At 46.5% G+C, this 16,956-nt stretch overlaps 1 protein-coding gene across 5 annotated transcripts in view; it reads right to left on the bottom strand.

Annotated features, from left to right (window-relative positions):
* The window catches only part of SIPA1L3 (signal induced proliferation associated 1 like 3), a 79,374-nt gene that overhangs the window by 55,785 nt on the left and 6,633 nt on the right, over positions 1-16,956 (bottom strand). Inside the window, exon 2 of one of the 5 annotated variants that reach the window (XM_061597557.1) lies at positions 1,028-1,197. The exons of 3 other annotated variants lie outside the window; for them this stretch is intronic. The gene's annotated coding sequence lies outside the window, so the exon portion shown is untranslated. Of the gene's footprint in view, positions 1-1,027; positions 1,198-7,461; positions 7,563-16,956 lie in introns of those variants that run through there. One more of the 5 variants, XM_061597560.1, reaches the window with a different exon arrangement.

Consider the following 16,956-nt stretch of genomic DNA (forward strand, 5'->3'; position numbering starts at 1 on the left):
CCCAGAGACGGAGCCATTGTTTCCCAGCCTGCAAACTGCAGCTTTGTCCCTCCCCAGCAGGCCAACTCCCACAGCCACAGTTGCAGATGACATTGGGCCCAAGGGACAATGGAAGAGCCATGCACTGCTCTTTTCATGCAAAGCCAGCTCACGAAGCCCAGATCTCCCACCCCTAAGCATAGCTTGCTAAACATCATTCATGGAAATTGACTGGTGGGTTAGAGGAGAGGTGGGAGTTCTTGGCTTTGCAACAAAACGCAATAGAATATGAGGGCACTAAGAAGGGGCCAGGGAGCTCAGAGAAGGCTGACAGATGCAAACTCCAGCAAAACCAGGAGGATGGTGGTGGCATACAAAACTTGCCCAAGGGCCCACCCCTCTGAAGGGGAACAAAGACCCCCCCCCAGCCAAAAGAACACTGACACCAAATGTGGTATTCAACACTACTCCTGCTAAGAGTAGAGCCAACAGACATTACTAACTTAGGCTCATTAATTCCAATGGGTCTACTCTGAGTAAGACTACGTTCAGGTGTGAGGACCCTGTGGTCCAACTACAACTCCCATCAGCCCCAGCTAGCATGGCCAATGGCCAGGGATGATGAGGTGTAAAAAAATGGAAATGGACTGCCTTCAAGTCGATTCTGACTTATGGCAACCCTACGAATAGGGTTTTCATAGTAAGTGGTATTCAGAGGGGGTCTACCATTGCCTTCCTCTGAGGCTGAGAGGCAGTGACTGGCCCAAGGTCACCCAGTGAGCTTCATGGCTGTGTGGGGATTCGAACCCTGGTCTCCCAGGTCATAGTCCAGCACCTTAACCACTACACCACACTGGCAATATCTGCAATATCTGGAGGGCCAGAGGTTCCCCACACCTGTCTTAGTTGAACATAACCCCAGGCAGGCATCTCCTTCATGGACCAATGCCTCAATTCTAAGTTGCCCTTTGCTACACTAGGAATTTACACTTGCAATGCAGAAGAATCAGCCTCTCCCCTAAGATTACATTTCAATTTGTTCTCTTACCCAATCCATTACTTATTTCAAATCGATTCAGATCCTTCACAGCCTCCCTGGAATGAGGTAGAAGAGAGCTTGTTTGTTCCAGTGGCTAGAGAGGTAGTTGTTGCCCAGAAATCACATAGCCAAAGTGTGCAGGAATGAACTTCATCTCTGCCAGTCCCTCCGGGCCAGTCCTGTGTACGAGAGACAGCCACAATGCCCAGGAAAGGTTCGGCTCCACAATTCCCACGCCACAAGCCAGAAGCCGAAGCACACTTGGGAAGGTACAGACAAAAGCCCAGCTGGCTGCTGACCAGTGACGTGCCGGGCCTCAGAATGCTACAAGTGGGAGGCTGGTCAAGTCTACAGGGGCAGTTGAAGCAACAGCAAAAAGGAGCAGCCCACACTGAAGCAGCAGCCATCAGAGGAACCAAAAGCGAAGCCAAGGTTTTTGCAAAAGTGGACCTTGCCCCTTGCAGACAGCGAGGGGGGAAACCACAGGGGCTGGGAGCAGGCCCATTGGCCTGGCAGCACTTTCCCCACTTCTCCCCTGGAGAGGAATTTGTGAGCTTCTGCGTCCTGATCTCACTGCTGGGGAACAACTAGCTGGGTTACCCAGCGATACAGGAACGGCCTTCCCTGTGTGAAGGTTTCAAGAGGCTTTCCATTCACTCTGAAATGCAAAGTTTTTGAAGCCAAAAGGGCTGCTTCAACCCGACTGGCCGTGTTGAGGGCACAAGACAGCCATTTCTGAAAACACCCACACTCCTTGTTCACCCCCACATGAACTCTCAGCCAGGCCCTGCTGAAGAATTTGCTCCCGCAGTTTCAGCTCTTTGGCTCAGCAGCGAGGGTGGGCTCAGTCACAGCCAAGAGAGAGCAGGGCACCCAAGAGGAAAAGCTGCTGTTACAGCTTCCAGTACAATTCCCTCCCCCTGCTGTTGGCTTCCTGGTTTCTCCAAAGATCTCCCACGTTAGCAGGAGATCCACACTGAAAGAAGGAGAGAGTTTACTTTACTCTGCCTGAAATATTCAGCATATTCTACCTTGGGCAGCCAAGACAAAGCGTGTGGAACATGCTCAATGTTGCCCCTCTTGGTCCCATGCAGCAGTTTGCCCTTGAAGGCCCTACCTCAACCCCTTGAAGCCAGCAGCTTATGAAGGGGGGGGCACTCTGACAGGATGAGACATGCAGCTGTTGACAGGCTGAAGTTCCAAGCACCTTCACTGATTTTGAGGCAATTATCCTTTTGGTAAGTGGGAAGGGTGTTCTGTTAATTGTAGCATTATTGGATGCTCACTTTTAATGTATATTATTGTTTTAAATGTTTGGTGTTATTAGCATGCATTTTTACCACATAAGCCACTTTGAGAGCATTCTGAGGTAAAGCCACTCCTACATGGGAGTAAATAACTCAATGGGTGCGAGAACTGTCTTAGCGCACTTACGCCGGCGCTGCCAAGTGCCTCTGGCTCAAGCATTTGAGCTCCAGCCCCACCAGAAGCCTGCAAGATGGCCCTTTCCACGTCAGCACTTGCCAGTTCCTCAAGGGGGCTGTGAAAGGAGCCATTCTGTTGCCTACAGCTTGCCAGACTCGCCTTCCCTTCCCTCCACAACGCCACATACGCATACTGCCTGCATCTTGCAACGTTCCTCCACAACCACCACTCCAGGCACAGAAGCAAAGCCATCTCCATGAGACCCATCCTGAGATTCCAGGTCTTGCCTTCCTGTCGAGGGGAAGCAGGAGCTTCTGCTCGTGAGACCATCTCCCATCAGGAGCTTGCTAGGAGCAAGAAGTCATACAAAAGGGAGGCAATTTAACAAAGTTATGGCCAGAGGGAAGACACTACAAGGGGAGCAGCGAATGAAGAGCAGTGGGGAGACACACGCACCACTGCCAGAAACATCCCTGATGCAAACTGGAGGAGGCTTCAAAGATTTATGGGGGCATTAATTTTCTATTACTTGGGAACGAGCTGCTATTCATGTACATACTGTGCACAAACAGAAAGAAAGCAGCTTTAGGATTTCAGAAAGCACAAGGCAAAGAACTATGCTGCTGCATAACATTCAGGGAGGGATGTGTGTGCGGATCTGTGGGGAATCTGCTGGATATACGAAAGATCCTACAGCCGCAGCTCAATGCCTGCAAAGACAACTGGGTTCCCCAAGACAATTCTGTCACAGGTTGGAAACATCCACTTCCCCCATCGCCCCCTGAGCTGTGTTGAGGTGAACACTCCTTTTTCAACGAGGCATATGCTTCTTTGCCTCTTTGTGCCTTGGCAGGCCCCCATGTGCGGTACAGGACTGAGATTACCCTGCAAACAGACTTCAAGGTATTGTGCCTGTGCTCTTGTGAACACAGTGGGGTTTAACACTTCCTCTCTCCATACACAGCACAAGCCCGAATTTTCCAGCTCTAGACAGTCTTGCCATCCATAGGCAACCTTGCAGTCCTCCGAGACAATCTCCTCCTGTGTTGATGAGTTCAAGGCAGGCCTTCTAAATGCAGTGCAGCATTTGAGAGCCTAACAGCCCCAGCCTGTCCTGTAAAGATATGAATGGAACAGGCCACAACAACAACTTAAAAAAGGGAGAGACAACTGGGTGCCCCCCAGGTATTGTCAAGACTACAACTCTCATCAGCCCTAGCCAGCATGGGCAGCGATCAGGGATGATGGGAACTGTAGTCTGACAATATCTGGATGGTACCCAGCTGTCTATCCCCATCTTAACTAACGGCCAGCATCCAAACACAGCAAGCAAGTTGCCAGCACACAAGTGATACAAGAATGGAGTGGAAAAGTAGAGCTCTTTCCTGAAAAGCTGGCCTTGAAAGGCTCAATCTCACAGATTTCTACTAAGTCAGCAATAAACTTTATAGCTTATAAATGAGGCAATAATTCAGCACAAACCCAATGCAAGTATTAGCTCCATTCAGTGGAAGGCTGCCCAGCTTTGAGACACTGCAGAAGACAAAAGACTTCAAAAACTAGGGAGCAGCTCTTGTGGGCAATGCACACAAACCTCCTCTGGAAAAAGGCTATTTATTAAACTTGAGTTCTTTATCCGCTTGTTCACTGAAGGAATTAACAGTTGAGTTATTCCCTCCCTCGAGCACACAACTGCGAATCAGTCTTGCTCTGACTCACAGTGGCTTAAACAAAAAGGGATTGCGAGGAACTCCAGAAGGATCTCTCCAAATTGGGTGAGAGGCCTTTAGGAAAGCCTTGAAGACTGTATATTCCAGTCTGCATTTAGAGGACTGTATGCCTGCTGTGTTTTATTTGCTGCTCTCATGTTTAATGTTGTTACTTGTCATTTTAAGGTTTTGGATTTTTAATATTTAATTTTTTTTATTACGATGTTGCTATACTGCCCTTCACCAAAATGGTCACAAGGTGGTTTACATCAAAATAATACAAAGCAGTACAAAAAACATAACAAAAACATTAAAATAATTCTCATAAATACATAAACAATTAGCATCAGAACTCAGAAATGACTTCAGCCATCAGCCTCTAAAAGACTGACAAAAGAAAGCAAGTTTTTACCTGGCATTTAAATGAATATGAAGTTGGGACAAGATGCACCTCAGTGGGGAATTCATTGTGCAGACATGGAGTCATCACCAAAAAAGGCTCTTCCATGGCTTCCTATATGACCCACATCATTCAACTAGGGACCATCAAAAAAAGTCTCTTCCACAGATCTTAATGCATGGACAAGTTGATACAGGAGAGTTTCTCTCAGATATTTGGGTCTCAGGTCATTTAGGGCTTTAAATACTAACATAAGCACCTTGCATTGGGCCCAGAAGATAATTGGCAGCCAGTGAAGCTGTCTGAGCACAACGACAAGCTGCAACTCACATTGAGAGAGCAGACACACCAAAAGGCAGCCTAAAAATCCCTTAAACAATGAAAGACGTGTTCTCAAATCATCAGATGCAGCAAAAGGGGGTTCTAGTGAAGACTGGCCAAAGCAGGCCTAACCTAATCCTTCTGATCAAATTGTGCAGAAGCAAACAGGTAGGTGCACTGGAGAGATGTGCCTATCAGCCTTCCATCAGTATCTGGTCCAACCTTGAGGAAGGCAAAAGGAGAGAGAAAGACCATAACAAGAGGATGTTAATATATTTATCTGCTTGTTCAACTTAAATTGTATTGATTTCATGCCATAGGAAAACAAAAAGGGTAGCCAGAAACACATGGGTCAAAGTGAGACAGGGTGCACAAAGAACAGCTTTCAGCAAATGCATTCTCAAGTCAGTGCTGCACAATGAAAGAAGAGGGCAGCAGGCCCTGCTTGAAGCCTCAGTCATGTAGGAAATGCAGTCTTGCCAAACTTACCAACAGTAAGCTCAGATTATTTCAGACCATACAAGAGAAGGAGATCCATTCAGAAATTGGTTCAGACCCATGCAAACAGATTCCTCCAACTGTTAAAACCCTCAGGGGATGCCTTTCCTACAAGGGAGCCATTGTATGCTGATAAGGGCCCTTTGTGCCCGCCATGGCATCCCTGGTACAGGCTTCCTGCAGGCTGATTTTCATATCCAACATAAAAATAAACTGCACTCGTGCCCCTTTGAAACAAGAAAGTTTCCTATTAAAATGTTTCAGGATAGTTCCATGAAACAATTAAAGGGAGAGCATCCAGACCAAGAAGTGTCAAATCTGACTCTAGTAACTTTTGGCACTGAATTGTGCACTACCAATTCTAAGAAGGTGTCAAAGGCTGTTAAGTCTGAAGCACAAACAGTTATATACATGGATCAACACACACAAGGAAAGAGTTGTGGGGAGAGCTAGCGTTAAGACTGATGAAGATATCATCATTTCTGCCATCACACAAACCTGGACGTCCTTATTCAGGACCTGCAAGAAAACCTAATTCATCTGGGTAAAAATATGCAAAACCCAACACAGCCTCTGGACTACTGCAGATTCAGAAGAAGCCCCAAAAGAGCACACAAACGGTGACCACACAACATAAGAAATGATCTTGAGAGACAGCCTATGGGGGGAAAGCAGTAATAAAATACTGACAACAAAAGATGCTCATTTACCACCAGTTTAGACCCCAATAGTGTATATATGAAATTAGGGAATTTGTTTTGCCCTAATGTGCATCACATTATGTTTGCTTACACTGAACCGCATTTACCATTTTAATACCCATTCACAGAGCTTGAAGAGATCTTTCTGGAGTTCCTCACAATCTCTTTTTGTCTTGATGTCATCATCAAATTGCCTATCTCACTGCTTACCCTTAACTCTAGATCACCCTTTCCCAACCTTTGGATCCTCAGATGTTACTACAGTTCCCATCATTCCTGACCATTAGCCATGCTGGCTGGGGATGATGGGAGTTGCAGTCAAACAACATCTGGGGACCAAATGGCTGGGAAAGGCTGTCCAGATCACTTATGAACAAGTTAAATAGCAACAGTCCCAATACTCTGTTCCTCACTCTGCCAGCAAAAAACTTTGAACAGAACCCCAACTCCTCAAGTTGGAAGAATGGAGTGTTTATAAACCATGCGTTGTGTCTCACAAAGCTGAGGGCACCATGTTGGGGCCTTCATTGCCACCCTGCGGGGCAAGGGAGAAGTTCAACTGCTTCGCCTAAACCCACATCATCAGCCCAAGAAGGAAGGGTGTGGAAAAAGGAACTTTGTGAAGGAGGAGTCATTCCAACATGAACTCTGTCACCTTTCAAGCACATGAGTGTTTGCCTTGACAGTGGGGCCTGAGCTGATCAATAAAGCCTGGATTTGGACCTTATGCTGCCCATTATCTGACAGAGCCACCACAAACCTAATGGACAGAAGGCTGGACTTGGACCCAAGAGACCTCCCTCTCAGCCACAGCCTTGTGGGGCAGACAGGACAAACAGGAGGAGCAGATGGCAGCAACAAGGACTTCAAGCACTCTGCAAACAAGAGCTGCAGGAATGGAAAGCAGCACTAATCATATGCTAAAAGTCATGCAGAGCCTGCAAGGATCCATTCTGCTGCACAGTGAGGGGAGCCGGACACTGCACAGCCTGGGCTGATCACTCAAAACATTTTTAAAACACCCTTTGTCCTCAGCACAAAGCCCCAAGATGCCTAGAGCTGTTGGACTGGCCCCAGAAAGACTCCCAGTAACTTATGGCAATGTTCTTACCCAACAGGTAGGCCAAGTCTGAGCTTGAGGAGGAAAAAGGCGAAGGCTCATTTGTGAAAGTACACCCCCAATTTGAAGAACACATGCGAGCCTAGCAGCCCTGCAAAGACAGAAGCTCCTCTTTCCCCTCAGTTTTGTTAAACCTGTATGTGAAGCACAGACAGATGGCCAGCTAGGATGCCCAAACAAACCTGGAAAGTAGGCCCCAGGTCCACTCCTCTTTCAGGAGGTTCACCCTGCCCTTTCTAGAGCATGCACGGGCCCTTTATGCCACCTACCAAGTATATGGCAAGGCCAAGGGAATTTCCACATTTCAGGCTTTCTTCCTCTCCAACCCCATTAGTTGGATTGCCTTTCTTCAACAAACCCCCAGCCACAGAACCAGAGCCAGAGGGGGCTTTAACTTACGACGACGCTCCCAGCAAAAGCACAAAAAGGAAGACTTCCTTGAAAACAAAGTCTCTTGTATGAGGAAACAGTGCAAAGGACTGTAAACCCAAACCCAGACCTCTCAAGGGCAAAGGTCGGCAACTATACTGATGAGTCACAGTAAGCAGCTTGCCAGTTTTGGCCACGCTGCAAAAGAACAAAGGTAACAGGCAGGTGCAGTTATACTCCCTGCAGCAGGGTAGCACCTCACGCACCTGATGAGGTGGCTGTAGTCCATGAAAGCTTAAGCCACAGTACATGTGCTCACCTATAAGGTGCCACAAGAACGTGTTGTTTCTAAAGAATGTGGCAACCGGCCATCTCCTGGATCTTGGCCAGAGCCGGTCTTAGCGGTGGGTGAGCAGGGGGGTCACCCAGGGCACTGAGTTAAGCTGAGGGGAAGCAGTAAACTGTGTTTTTTTAATGTACTGCCTGCACTTAACTAATGTGGCAAAAAGCAAGTGTCTGTAACCTTCTGTCCAGGGTTCTACAGGTTGGATACTAACTCAAAAAATGATCCTCCTTCAATTAGCTTTAAAGTGTGTTTTCAATTTCCAATTTGATGTCATTTGCGCTAGGTAAAACTCAGTGGAGCACAGCTTTACTTTGAGGCACTTCGCACTTCCAATACTATAAATGCCATAAGCACTATAAATAAAAATAATATAAAGCTGTAAGATGTCAGCTAGATACCATTTTTATTTTTAACTTTTCTTTATTATTGTTAAAGATAAAAATAATGGATGTTATGTACCTTCAAGTCGATTATGACTTATGGCGACCCTATGAATCAGTGACCTCCAACAGCATCTGTCACGAACCGCTCTGTTCAGATCTTGTAAGTTCAGGTCTGTGGCTTCCTTTATGGAATCAATCCATCTCTTGTTTGGCCTTCCTCTTTTTCTACTCCCTTCTGTTTTTCCCAGCATTATTATCTTTTCTAATGAATCATGTCTTCTCATGATGTATCCAAAGTATGATAGCCTCAGTTTCATCATTTTAGCTTCTAGTGACAGTTCTGGTTTAATTTGTTCTGACACCCAATTATTTGCCTTTTTCACAGTCCATGGTATCCACAAAGCTCTCCTTCAGCACCACATTTCAAATGAGTTGATTTTTCTCTTATCCGCTTTTTTCACTGTCCAACTTTCACATCCATACATAGAGATCGGGAATACCATGGTCTGAATGATCCTGACTTTGGTGTTCAGTGATACATCTTTGCATTTGAGGATCTTTTCTAGTTCTCTCATAGCTGCCCTCCCCAGTCCTAGCCTTCTTCTCATTTCTTGATTATTGTCTCCATTTTGGTTAATGACTGTGCCGAGGTATTGATTTTTATTTTATTTATTTTTTTATTGTATTTATATACCGCCCCATAGCCGAAGCTCTCTGGGTGGTTTACAGTAACTAAAAACATTAAAACAAATACAATTTAAAACAGATCTAATAAAAACAATTTAAAACACAATTTAAAAATTAAATAGTATAAAACACATGCTAAAATGCCTGGGAGAAGAGGAAAGTCTTGAACTGGCGCCGAAAGGTAACAGTGTTGGCGCCAGGCACACCTCGTCAAAAGAATCATTCCATAATTTGGGGGCCACCACTGAGAAGGCCCTCTTCCTTGTTGCCACCCTCCGAGCTTCCCTTGGAGTAGGCACCCAGAGGAGGGCCTTTGATCTTGAACGTAGTGTACGGGTGGGTTCGTATTGGGAGAGGTGTTCCATCAGGTATTGTGGTCCCAAGCCGTGTAAGGCTTTATAGGTCAAAACCAGCACCTTGAATCAAGCTCAGAAACATACAGGCAGCCAGTGCAAGCGGGCCAGAATCGGTTTTATATGTTCAGACTGTCTGGTCCCTGTTACCAATCTGGCCGCTGCATTTTGCACAAGCTGCAGTTTCTGAACCATCTTCAAAGGCAGCCCCACGTAGAGTGCATTGCAGTAATCTAATTTGGAGGTTACCAGAGCATGGACAACTGAAGCCAGGTTATCCCTGTCCAGATAGGGACGTAGTTGGGCCACCAACCAAAGTTGGTAGAAGGCACTCTGTGCCACCGAGGCTACCTGAGCCTCAAGTGACAGAGATGATTCTAGGAGAATCCCCAAGCTACGAACCTGCTCTTTCAGGGGGAGTGCAACCCCATCCAGGACAGGTTGTACATCCACCATCCGGTCAGAAGAACCACCCACTAGCAGCATCTCGTCTTGTCTGGATTGAGCCTCAGTTTATTAGCCCTCATCCAGTCCATTGTCACAGCCAGGCACCAGTTCAGCACATTGACAGCCTCACCTGAAGAAGATGAAAAGGAGAAATAGAGCTGTGTGTCATCAGCATACTGATGGCAACGCACTCCAAGGCTCCGGATGACCATACCCAACGGTTTCATGTAGATGTTGAACAGCATGGGGGACAGAACTGACCCCTGCGGAACCCCATACTGGAGAGTCCAGGGTGCCGAGCAATGTTCCCCAAGCACCACCTTCTGGAGGCGACCTGCCAAGTAGGAGTGGAACCACCGCAATGCAGTACCTCCCACTCCCAACTCAGCTAGTCTCCCCAGAAGGATACCATGGTCGATGGTATCGAAAGCCGCTGAGAGATCAAGGAGAATCAACAGAGTCACACTTCCGCTGTCTCTCTCCCGACAAAGGTCATCATACAGGGTGACCAAGGCTGTTTCCGTGCCAAAACCAGGCCTGAAACCCGACTGAAATGGATCCAGACAATCGGTCTCATCCAAGAGTGTCTGGATCTGGCCTGCAACCACTCGTTCAAGGACCTTGCCCAGGAATGGAATATTTGCTACCGGCCTATAGTTATTAAGATTTTCTGGGTCCAGGGAGGGTCTCTTCAGGAGTGGTCTTGACAAGTTCAACGTCCTTGACAAGTTCAGTGTCCTCATTGTCAACTTTAAAGTTACATAAATCAATAAAGAATGTTTACAAAAAGACAGGAACTGCTACCAAAATATGTATTAAAAGTAAAACTTGTGATAGCTGAGGGAGAGTTGGAGCTCAAGAGAATATAGACCTACAACTTCATGGGAGTCATCCTTTGAGAGCCAACCACGCCACATGACAGATACTTCATTGGCATCCTAGAACTGGAGCAAGAATGCACTGCAACCAGAACAGCGAACAAGAGCCATCTTGCTCTGGGCACTTTTCATAGGCATTGCGAGGGGAAAGCCCGGGAGTAGCAGGGTCTGTTACACGGCAATGTTTTTCAATCCTGCACAAGCCATACAACTTGGAAACACTGCAAAGCTGCAGGGCTGCCCAGAGGAGGGAGGCAACTGGGGAAACATCACAAGGGGCCTGCCTCAGTTCCTGTGTGTATCTTTGGCCCCTGCCCTGACCCTGCCACATTGCTCACCAGAATTCTTGGTACTGCATTTTGTTTAAAGTTTTCATTAAAAGTAATGGTATATTAGAGTGTAAGATGACACTGAATCTCAACTTGTAATTGTGACATAATGGGACCTCTCCCCAGCCATGATGAAGTTATTTTATATAGCTGTGGATGAAAGAGAATGCATGCTATTCTGAGGCTTAAGCTGGCTGTAAAATGTATTCTTGAGAGTTGCATGCTTATTAGCTAGGCCTGCAGCCCAATACTAAGGGAGTCTAAACCAATCACGGTAAGGTAAAGTCTTTCCTTATGTCTGGGCAGCAAAAGAGAGAAGATTGGTCAGGCAGGCTTATAACTGGCCCAGGCCGAGTAGCCCCAGTTGCAGAGTTTGTTATAAGGAGGGAAGGAATAGGGAAGGCTTTAAGGGGGGATTCTGTGGCAGAGTAGGCAGTCCTTGTCACAGAAAGAACTCCAGGTCTGCTGGAGAAAGAATTCAAGGAGTGGGTGAATGCCACCTAAGATTTCCAGGCAAGGTGTCAGTGGAGAATAATTTTCTGTGGCAATTACCACAGAAAAAGGTGTATGTGTGGTGTGAAGCCAGATCTGAAGGGAGGAATCCTTCCTGAGTAGTAGGAAGGCCAGCAGCAGGTCGCAACCAGAAGACCTGCGAGACGGAAACTCCAAGCAGAAAGAAGCTCTGCCAGAAGGGGTTTGGAATTTGGAGGAAGCACAAACTGATTCCTATTCCCTTATCCCTATATAAGTGAAGATGAAGCACATCTATCATGCATCTCGATCCCAGGGCAAGGAGGAGCTGTAGGTGGGAATTGTCACATGTAGTTTATGCATGCAATAATTCTCACATGTGGTGCCCAGTTTTATACAAACATGCATGAGTCCTTGTAGGGGGCAGCAGCAAGGCCCCCAATATCACATCTGCACCAGGCCCCATAAACTCCCTTGGTGGCCCTGCAAAACTGACCACTGGGGGGGCACTCCTCACCCAGGGCACTATTCATCCTAGGGCCAGTCTTGATCTTGACCAGCATGCAAGACCATCCTATACTGATGTACTGTTGGGTATTAACGATTCCAAACTGAAAGACACCTTTAAAAGCTGGCAGACTCCTATCTATCCAATACCCATTTCAGTTTCCAAAGGAAGGGACAGCTGGGGTGTTATAAAGGGCTTCGCTTATCTCACCCAGCACAATTTAAACCAATTTGTTTAAAGCAGAAGAAGCAACAGGGCTCATTCGCTCTACCATTTTATTTCCCACCAAAAGATTTCAGAGTGGCCCACTGGAAACCTCAAACAGATAAACACCTTATCTTCCAGCTTCTTAAACAAACAAATCTTTATCCCTGGTGCTCTAAAGTCCTGCAGAACAGACTAGGTGGGAAATCTTTAAATCACCAGATTCACCTTGGACTTGCTTACGCTCATGTTTCTAAACTTCTATTCAAAAGCAAGTCCTGCATGTCAAGCCATGTTCTTTGGGCAGGCAGCTCTTTAGAGAGCCCCGGCCTTCCCCTTCTCTAATGCACAGATCTGGGGGCTGTGGGGAAGAAGCCAATGCTTGATTCTGGCAGGATGCAGAACCGCCAAGGGACAGGTAAGCCTGGCATTCGTAAGCTGCTGATGGAGCAGCTTGGCCATTACAGCTGCTACCAAAGAACTAGAAGTTCAGGCCCTCGAAGACTTTGGACTCACCTTCTCTTGCAGGCAGGCTCTGCTTGAGAGTACAGGTGGCCCTTGCGTAGCACTGCAATGTAAACAAACAAAATGCAAAAGGGAAACTTCTCCAAGGAAGAGTCCTGCAGCACACAGGAAATCCACTATACAAAGAAGGTAGTGTCATAAGTAAGTCCACAAATGCTGCTGGCCTGCTAAAAGAGGCTAGTAGCCAATGGATGGTATTCAATGCTAGTCCTACTCAGAGGAGACACACTGAAGTTAATAGGCATGATTAACTTAGATCCATTAATTGAATACACCCTTTGTGTCCATGCTGGCTCTGGAAGTGGGAGTGCTGAATATGCAAGCTTCTAATCCTTAGCAGAGCAGTTTTTTTGAAAACTCTGCCTTCTGTAAAGCAGACTGGTAGAGGGACTGATCTCTCCATCTCTCACCTGCCAGTCTGCTGCACTTCCACCCTGGTTGCACAGGAAGACTCTTTCTTTCCTTTTTCCATGGACGAAGCAGGCTGGCAGAGGAGGGGCAACACAATCCACCCGCCCTTCCTCTGCCAGCCCGCTCACTCACCTGCATACAATTCTTTGTCACTGAAACAGCATTTTTACTATGTTCAAGGGAATTCACAAACATCATCTTAGTGAGCATATTCTTATATTTATTGTATTTATATAAGAATTTTGATCCTACCTTTCTAATATGCATGCATCATTCAAGGTAGCATGCAACAAATAAGATCAGTGTCTCACAATAAAGCCCAAATTTAGGGCAAATACAGTAGAAGACAAGACAAGAGAGGTGGGCAGCTCAGGAACTCTTCAGATGAAACAGCAACTACTTAGCAAGAACAATAAAGAAGACACGCTACTGATGCATAACAACCCATTTGGTGGTGTCCAAGTGCCACTCTTCAACTGGCAGAAGAGGAACAAGCAAAAGCGCTGCCCAGGCTGCACAGATCAAGGTGCTCCACAAGAGCCAGGAAGATAAGACACAATTATTCTCCTCAGACGTCAGGGTCAGGCTGGGACTGAGAGACAGCAGCTTGTCTAATGACACCCAGCAAGTATCTTAAGGGAGATACAGCAACTGGTTTGTGGAATTCAGGCAGGACTTGAACCAGAAACTTCCCATCTCACATTCCTAGACACGCCATCAAAGCCTGTCCTCTGCACTGCCAAGAATATACAAAAGACATTCATTTTTCAAAAGAGCAAGGCTGAAATAATGCACTCTCAGTACACAGGGAATGTCCAAAAGACACCACGGAATGACCCACATCGCATGGCTCACCTCTTACAGATGACCCCAAGGAGGCTAAGAGGGGTCCACCAGCAGGCAGCCAGGGAGATGCCCTGGTTTGTGGACTATCCTAAATATCTCCCCCCCCCTTGCCGTTCCTATCTGACAATTATTTTCATTTCAACTCTTCAAGAGGCCATTAATGGTTCATTGTGTGGGACACATTTCTGCCTCACTTTATATTTCCTCCAGAAACACTTGTGCTATTTTAGCAATTAAAGAGCTTTTTGAAGATAGCCTCATAAGATCTGGTCCTTGTTCAGGATTCTTTTATAGCAGCAAGAAAAAAAATTCTTTCCATTGCCACATGCAGGCATGAAACTATTTTGCCACCATGTCTTTACAAATAATGAAGGAGGAGTCACCTGGCTCTCTCACCCAGTCAGTCTTGCAATCAGACACCTTGACCTTCGACAATATTTCACACTGAGAGAGACTAACAACAGCACACTCCAAGGCATGTCTTCCCTGAACCAAAAAAGCATGTAGAGATTAAGCAAGACAAGGAAAAAACTAAAGGTGCATCTCTCTCTCTGCCACCCATCTGCTTTTGTGCTTACAAGATGAGAAATCCAAGCAAAGCTAAGACGTTTACAAAGTTAGGCTTTGCTAGGGGTGATGAAAGCCAACTAACCCTCATCAACAAGCAATGGTTCTGCCATTTGCTTCCTCATTATGCTAGGAACAACAGTGTAGAACAGATGACAAATGCCTGGACCACAACATGGAGCCAGAGAACAGCCCCCAGCCATCACACTCACATCACAGACCTTCTGCCTGCAGGAAGAGGAACATTGCGCTGCCAGGGAGGGAGAGCCCCTTGTCATCTGCTGCTGCTGTGCTGCTTCCCCTGGCGGTCACCACCACCACCCTTCCTGCTGGACTGCTGCTATTGTATTTTATTGTATTTTAATGCTATTTAATTACTTGTTCTGTTGAGTTTGCTATTTATTTCTATGTTTTTGTATTTTATGCTGTTTTACTCTTATGTACACCGCCCAGAGAGCCTTTTGGCTTTGGGCGGTATAGAAATTAAATTAAAAAAAAAAAATGAGAGAGGCAGCAGGGACACCAAGGCCATTTGTTGATAGTTTGCTCCCAAGCAATACGCAGGACCAGACAGCCAGAATGCTGCACATTGATGGGATGGATGGTAGAGAAGTGGATATCACCTGTTACTCTCATAAAGAAGCAGGCTTCCGCCATCCCTACTCCCACAACTTTGAGGCCATGGAGAAAGGGAACAAATGATAACTGTCACCTGTTCTGTAACGCTTTGAGAATATTTGCTGTTTTTGGATTCTAGAAGGATGGCAGGCAAAAGCTGCCTTTTCAATCTCTGTTGATAATTTGGGGGAAAGTAGCTCTAGCACTGGATGAGTTTTGGGCTTTCAGGAAGCTGGAAGTTTAAGTCAGACGTCCAAACCTCTTCCAAGACTAATTTCCGGGGGGTAATTTCAAAGGTGGGAAAAGAACCTCTGTGCAGGAAAAAGCTCCCATGAGAGATTGGCCTTTTTCACATGACTGGAGGTTCTGGAACAATGAATCAGATGAAGCTTTCTCTGCTATTAAAACAACCTTGTTCTTGCAGTGTGCCATTTAAGTTAGATCTGCTCATCATCGGTATAAGAGATATTGCCCGTTAAGTTGGTGGAATTCAGCATCACAGGCTGCCTGCTAACGTGAACATTCATGGGTGTGTCCATCCTGGTAGAACACCAGCTGAGGACAAGCAAGCTGCGCAGCTGCACCTCAGCTCCTCCTACATCCCAACAATATATGTTGAGAAAATGCTGAGGCCCACCAAAAGAAACAAAATTGGCCGAGCCAAACTCAACCTTTTCCTCGCTTGAATAACCACTGCTCCAGCAGCAGCAGCGCTTGCAAAGGATGCTGCTGTTGCTCCAAAGCTTGTCACCAGATTGTCTCTTCAGGTGTGCACTTGCAAGAACTGCAAACCTGGTGTGCTACTATATGATACCTGCATGCTCAGTATATAGCGTGGGACATTTTGCCACTAGAAGGGACTGCCACAAAGCAGAGCTGTATGCTGGTAGACAGACTGGAAAGGAAATCGTGCACCAAAGACCTCACAGGCTGAAAAAGCCATGATGGGGAAAGAATGCTATGCGACTGGGAATAAAACCCTGGTTTCCAGGCTCCAGCCCAGTACAGGCTCCTTGCAGCAGGGACTGGCTGCAGAGATTGCTCCTCTACCATCCCTGAGGAGGACACCATGAGACATTAAACTCATACTTGTTGATCTCTGTGGCTTTAGGGGCCTGGTGAACTTAGAGGTTAGCACTTTCTTGTGCAAGACGCATGGAGCGCTCCCGTATAATCAAGTCAGAGCAATGGTCCCTCTAGCTCAGTACTGGCAGTGGCTTTGCCTACCTGGAGATGCTCCACCACTGAGCTAGTCCTTCCCCAACACAGAGGCTGCACAGAGAATTGCTGCTGACACAACTCAAGCAGTTGCAAGGGGCCGATGGATTTTCAAACACTATCAATAATGTGAAAGTACCAAACTTAGAGGAGCTGCAAGTGGGAAGAGACAGCTTTCCTAAGGAGGGGATGGCGCCAGAGCTGCATCTTTTGTAGGTGGCTTACAAATTGATGGGCCAGAGCTAAACGGGAGAGCCCTCAGACACAGAAGAAACTGGACAAAGAAGATGAAACGATCCACAAGACATCAATTGCTAGGGCAGCAGACAACCAACAACAAAGTAGAAAAAATCAACAGGACATTCATTTTTGGGTCTCACTTTTTCTATTCAAAACCCCCACATTCACACACAGAAAAATTAACTAGATGTCCTGTGGGCTCAACTGCAGCATGCCTCCAGAGAAGATTTCTGCCAAGAACAGAAGGTGGAATTCACAAGAACCAAAAGTCCAAGTTGGAAACAGCTTGTGAAGCACTCGGAAGCAACAGTGCCATAGCACCAGGCACCCTGAACCTGACTTCTTGGCAGGAAACCCCCATGCA

This window comes from Rhineura floridana, chromosome 15 (assembly GCF_030035675.1).
Source record: "Rhineura floridana isolate rRhiFlo1 chromosome 15, rRhiFlo1.hap2, whole genome shotgun sequence".
Taxonomy (NCBI): Eukaryota; Metazoa; Chordata; class Lepidosauria; order Squamata; family Rhineuridae; genus Rhineura; species Rhineura floridana.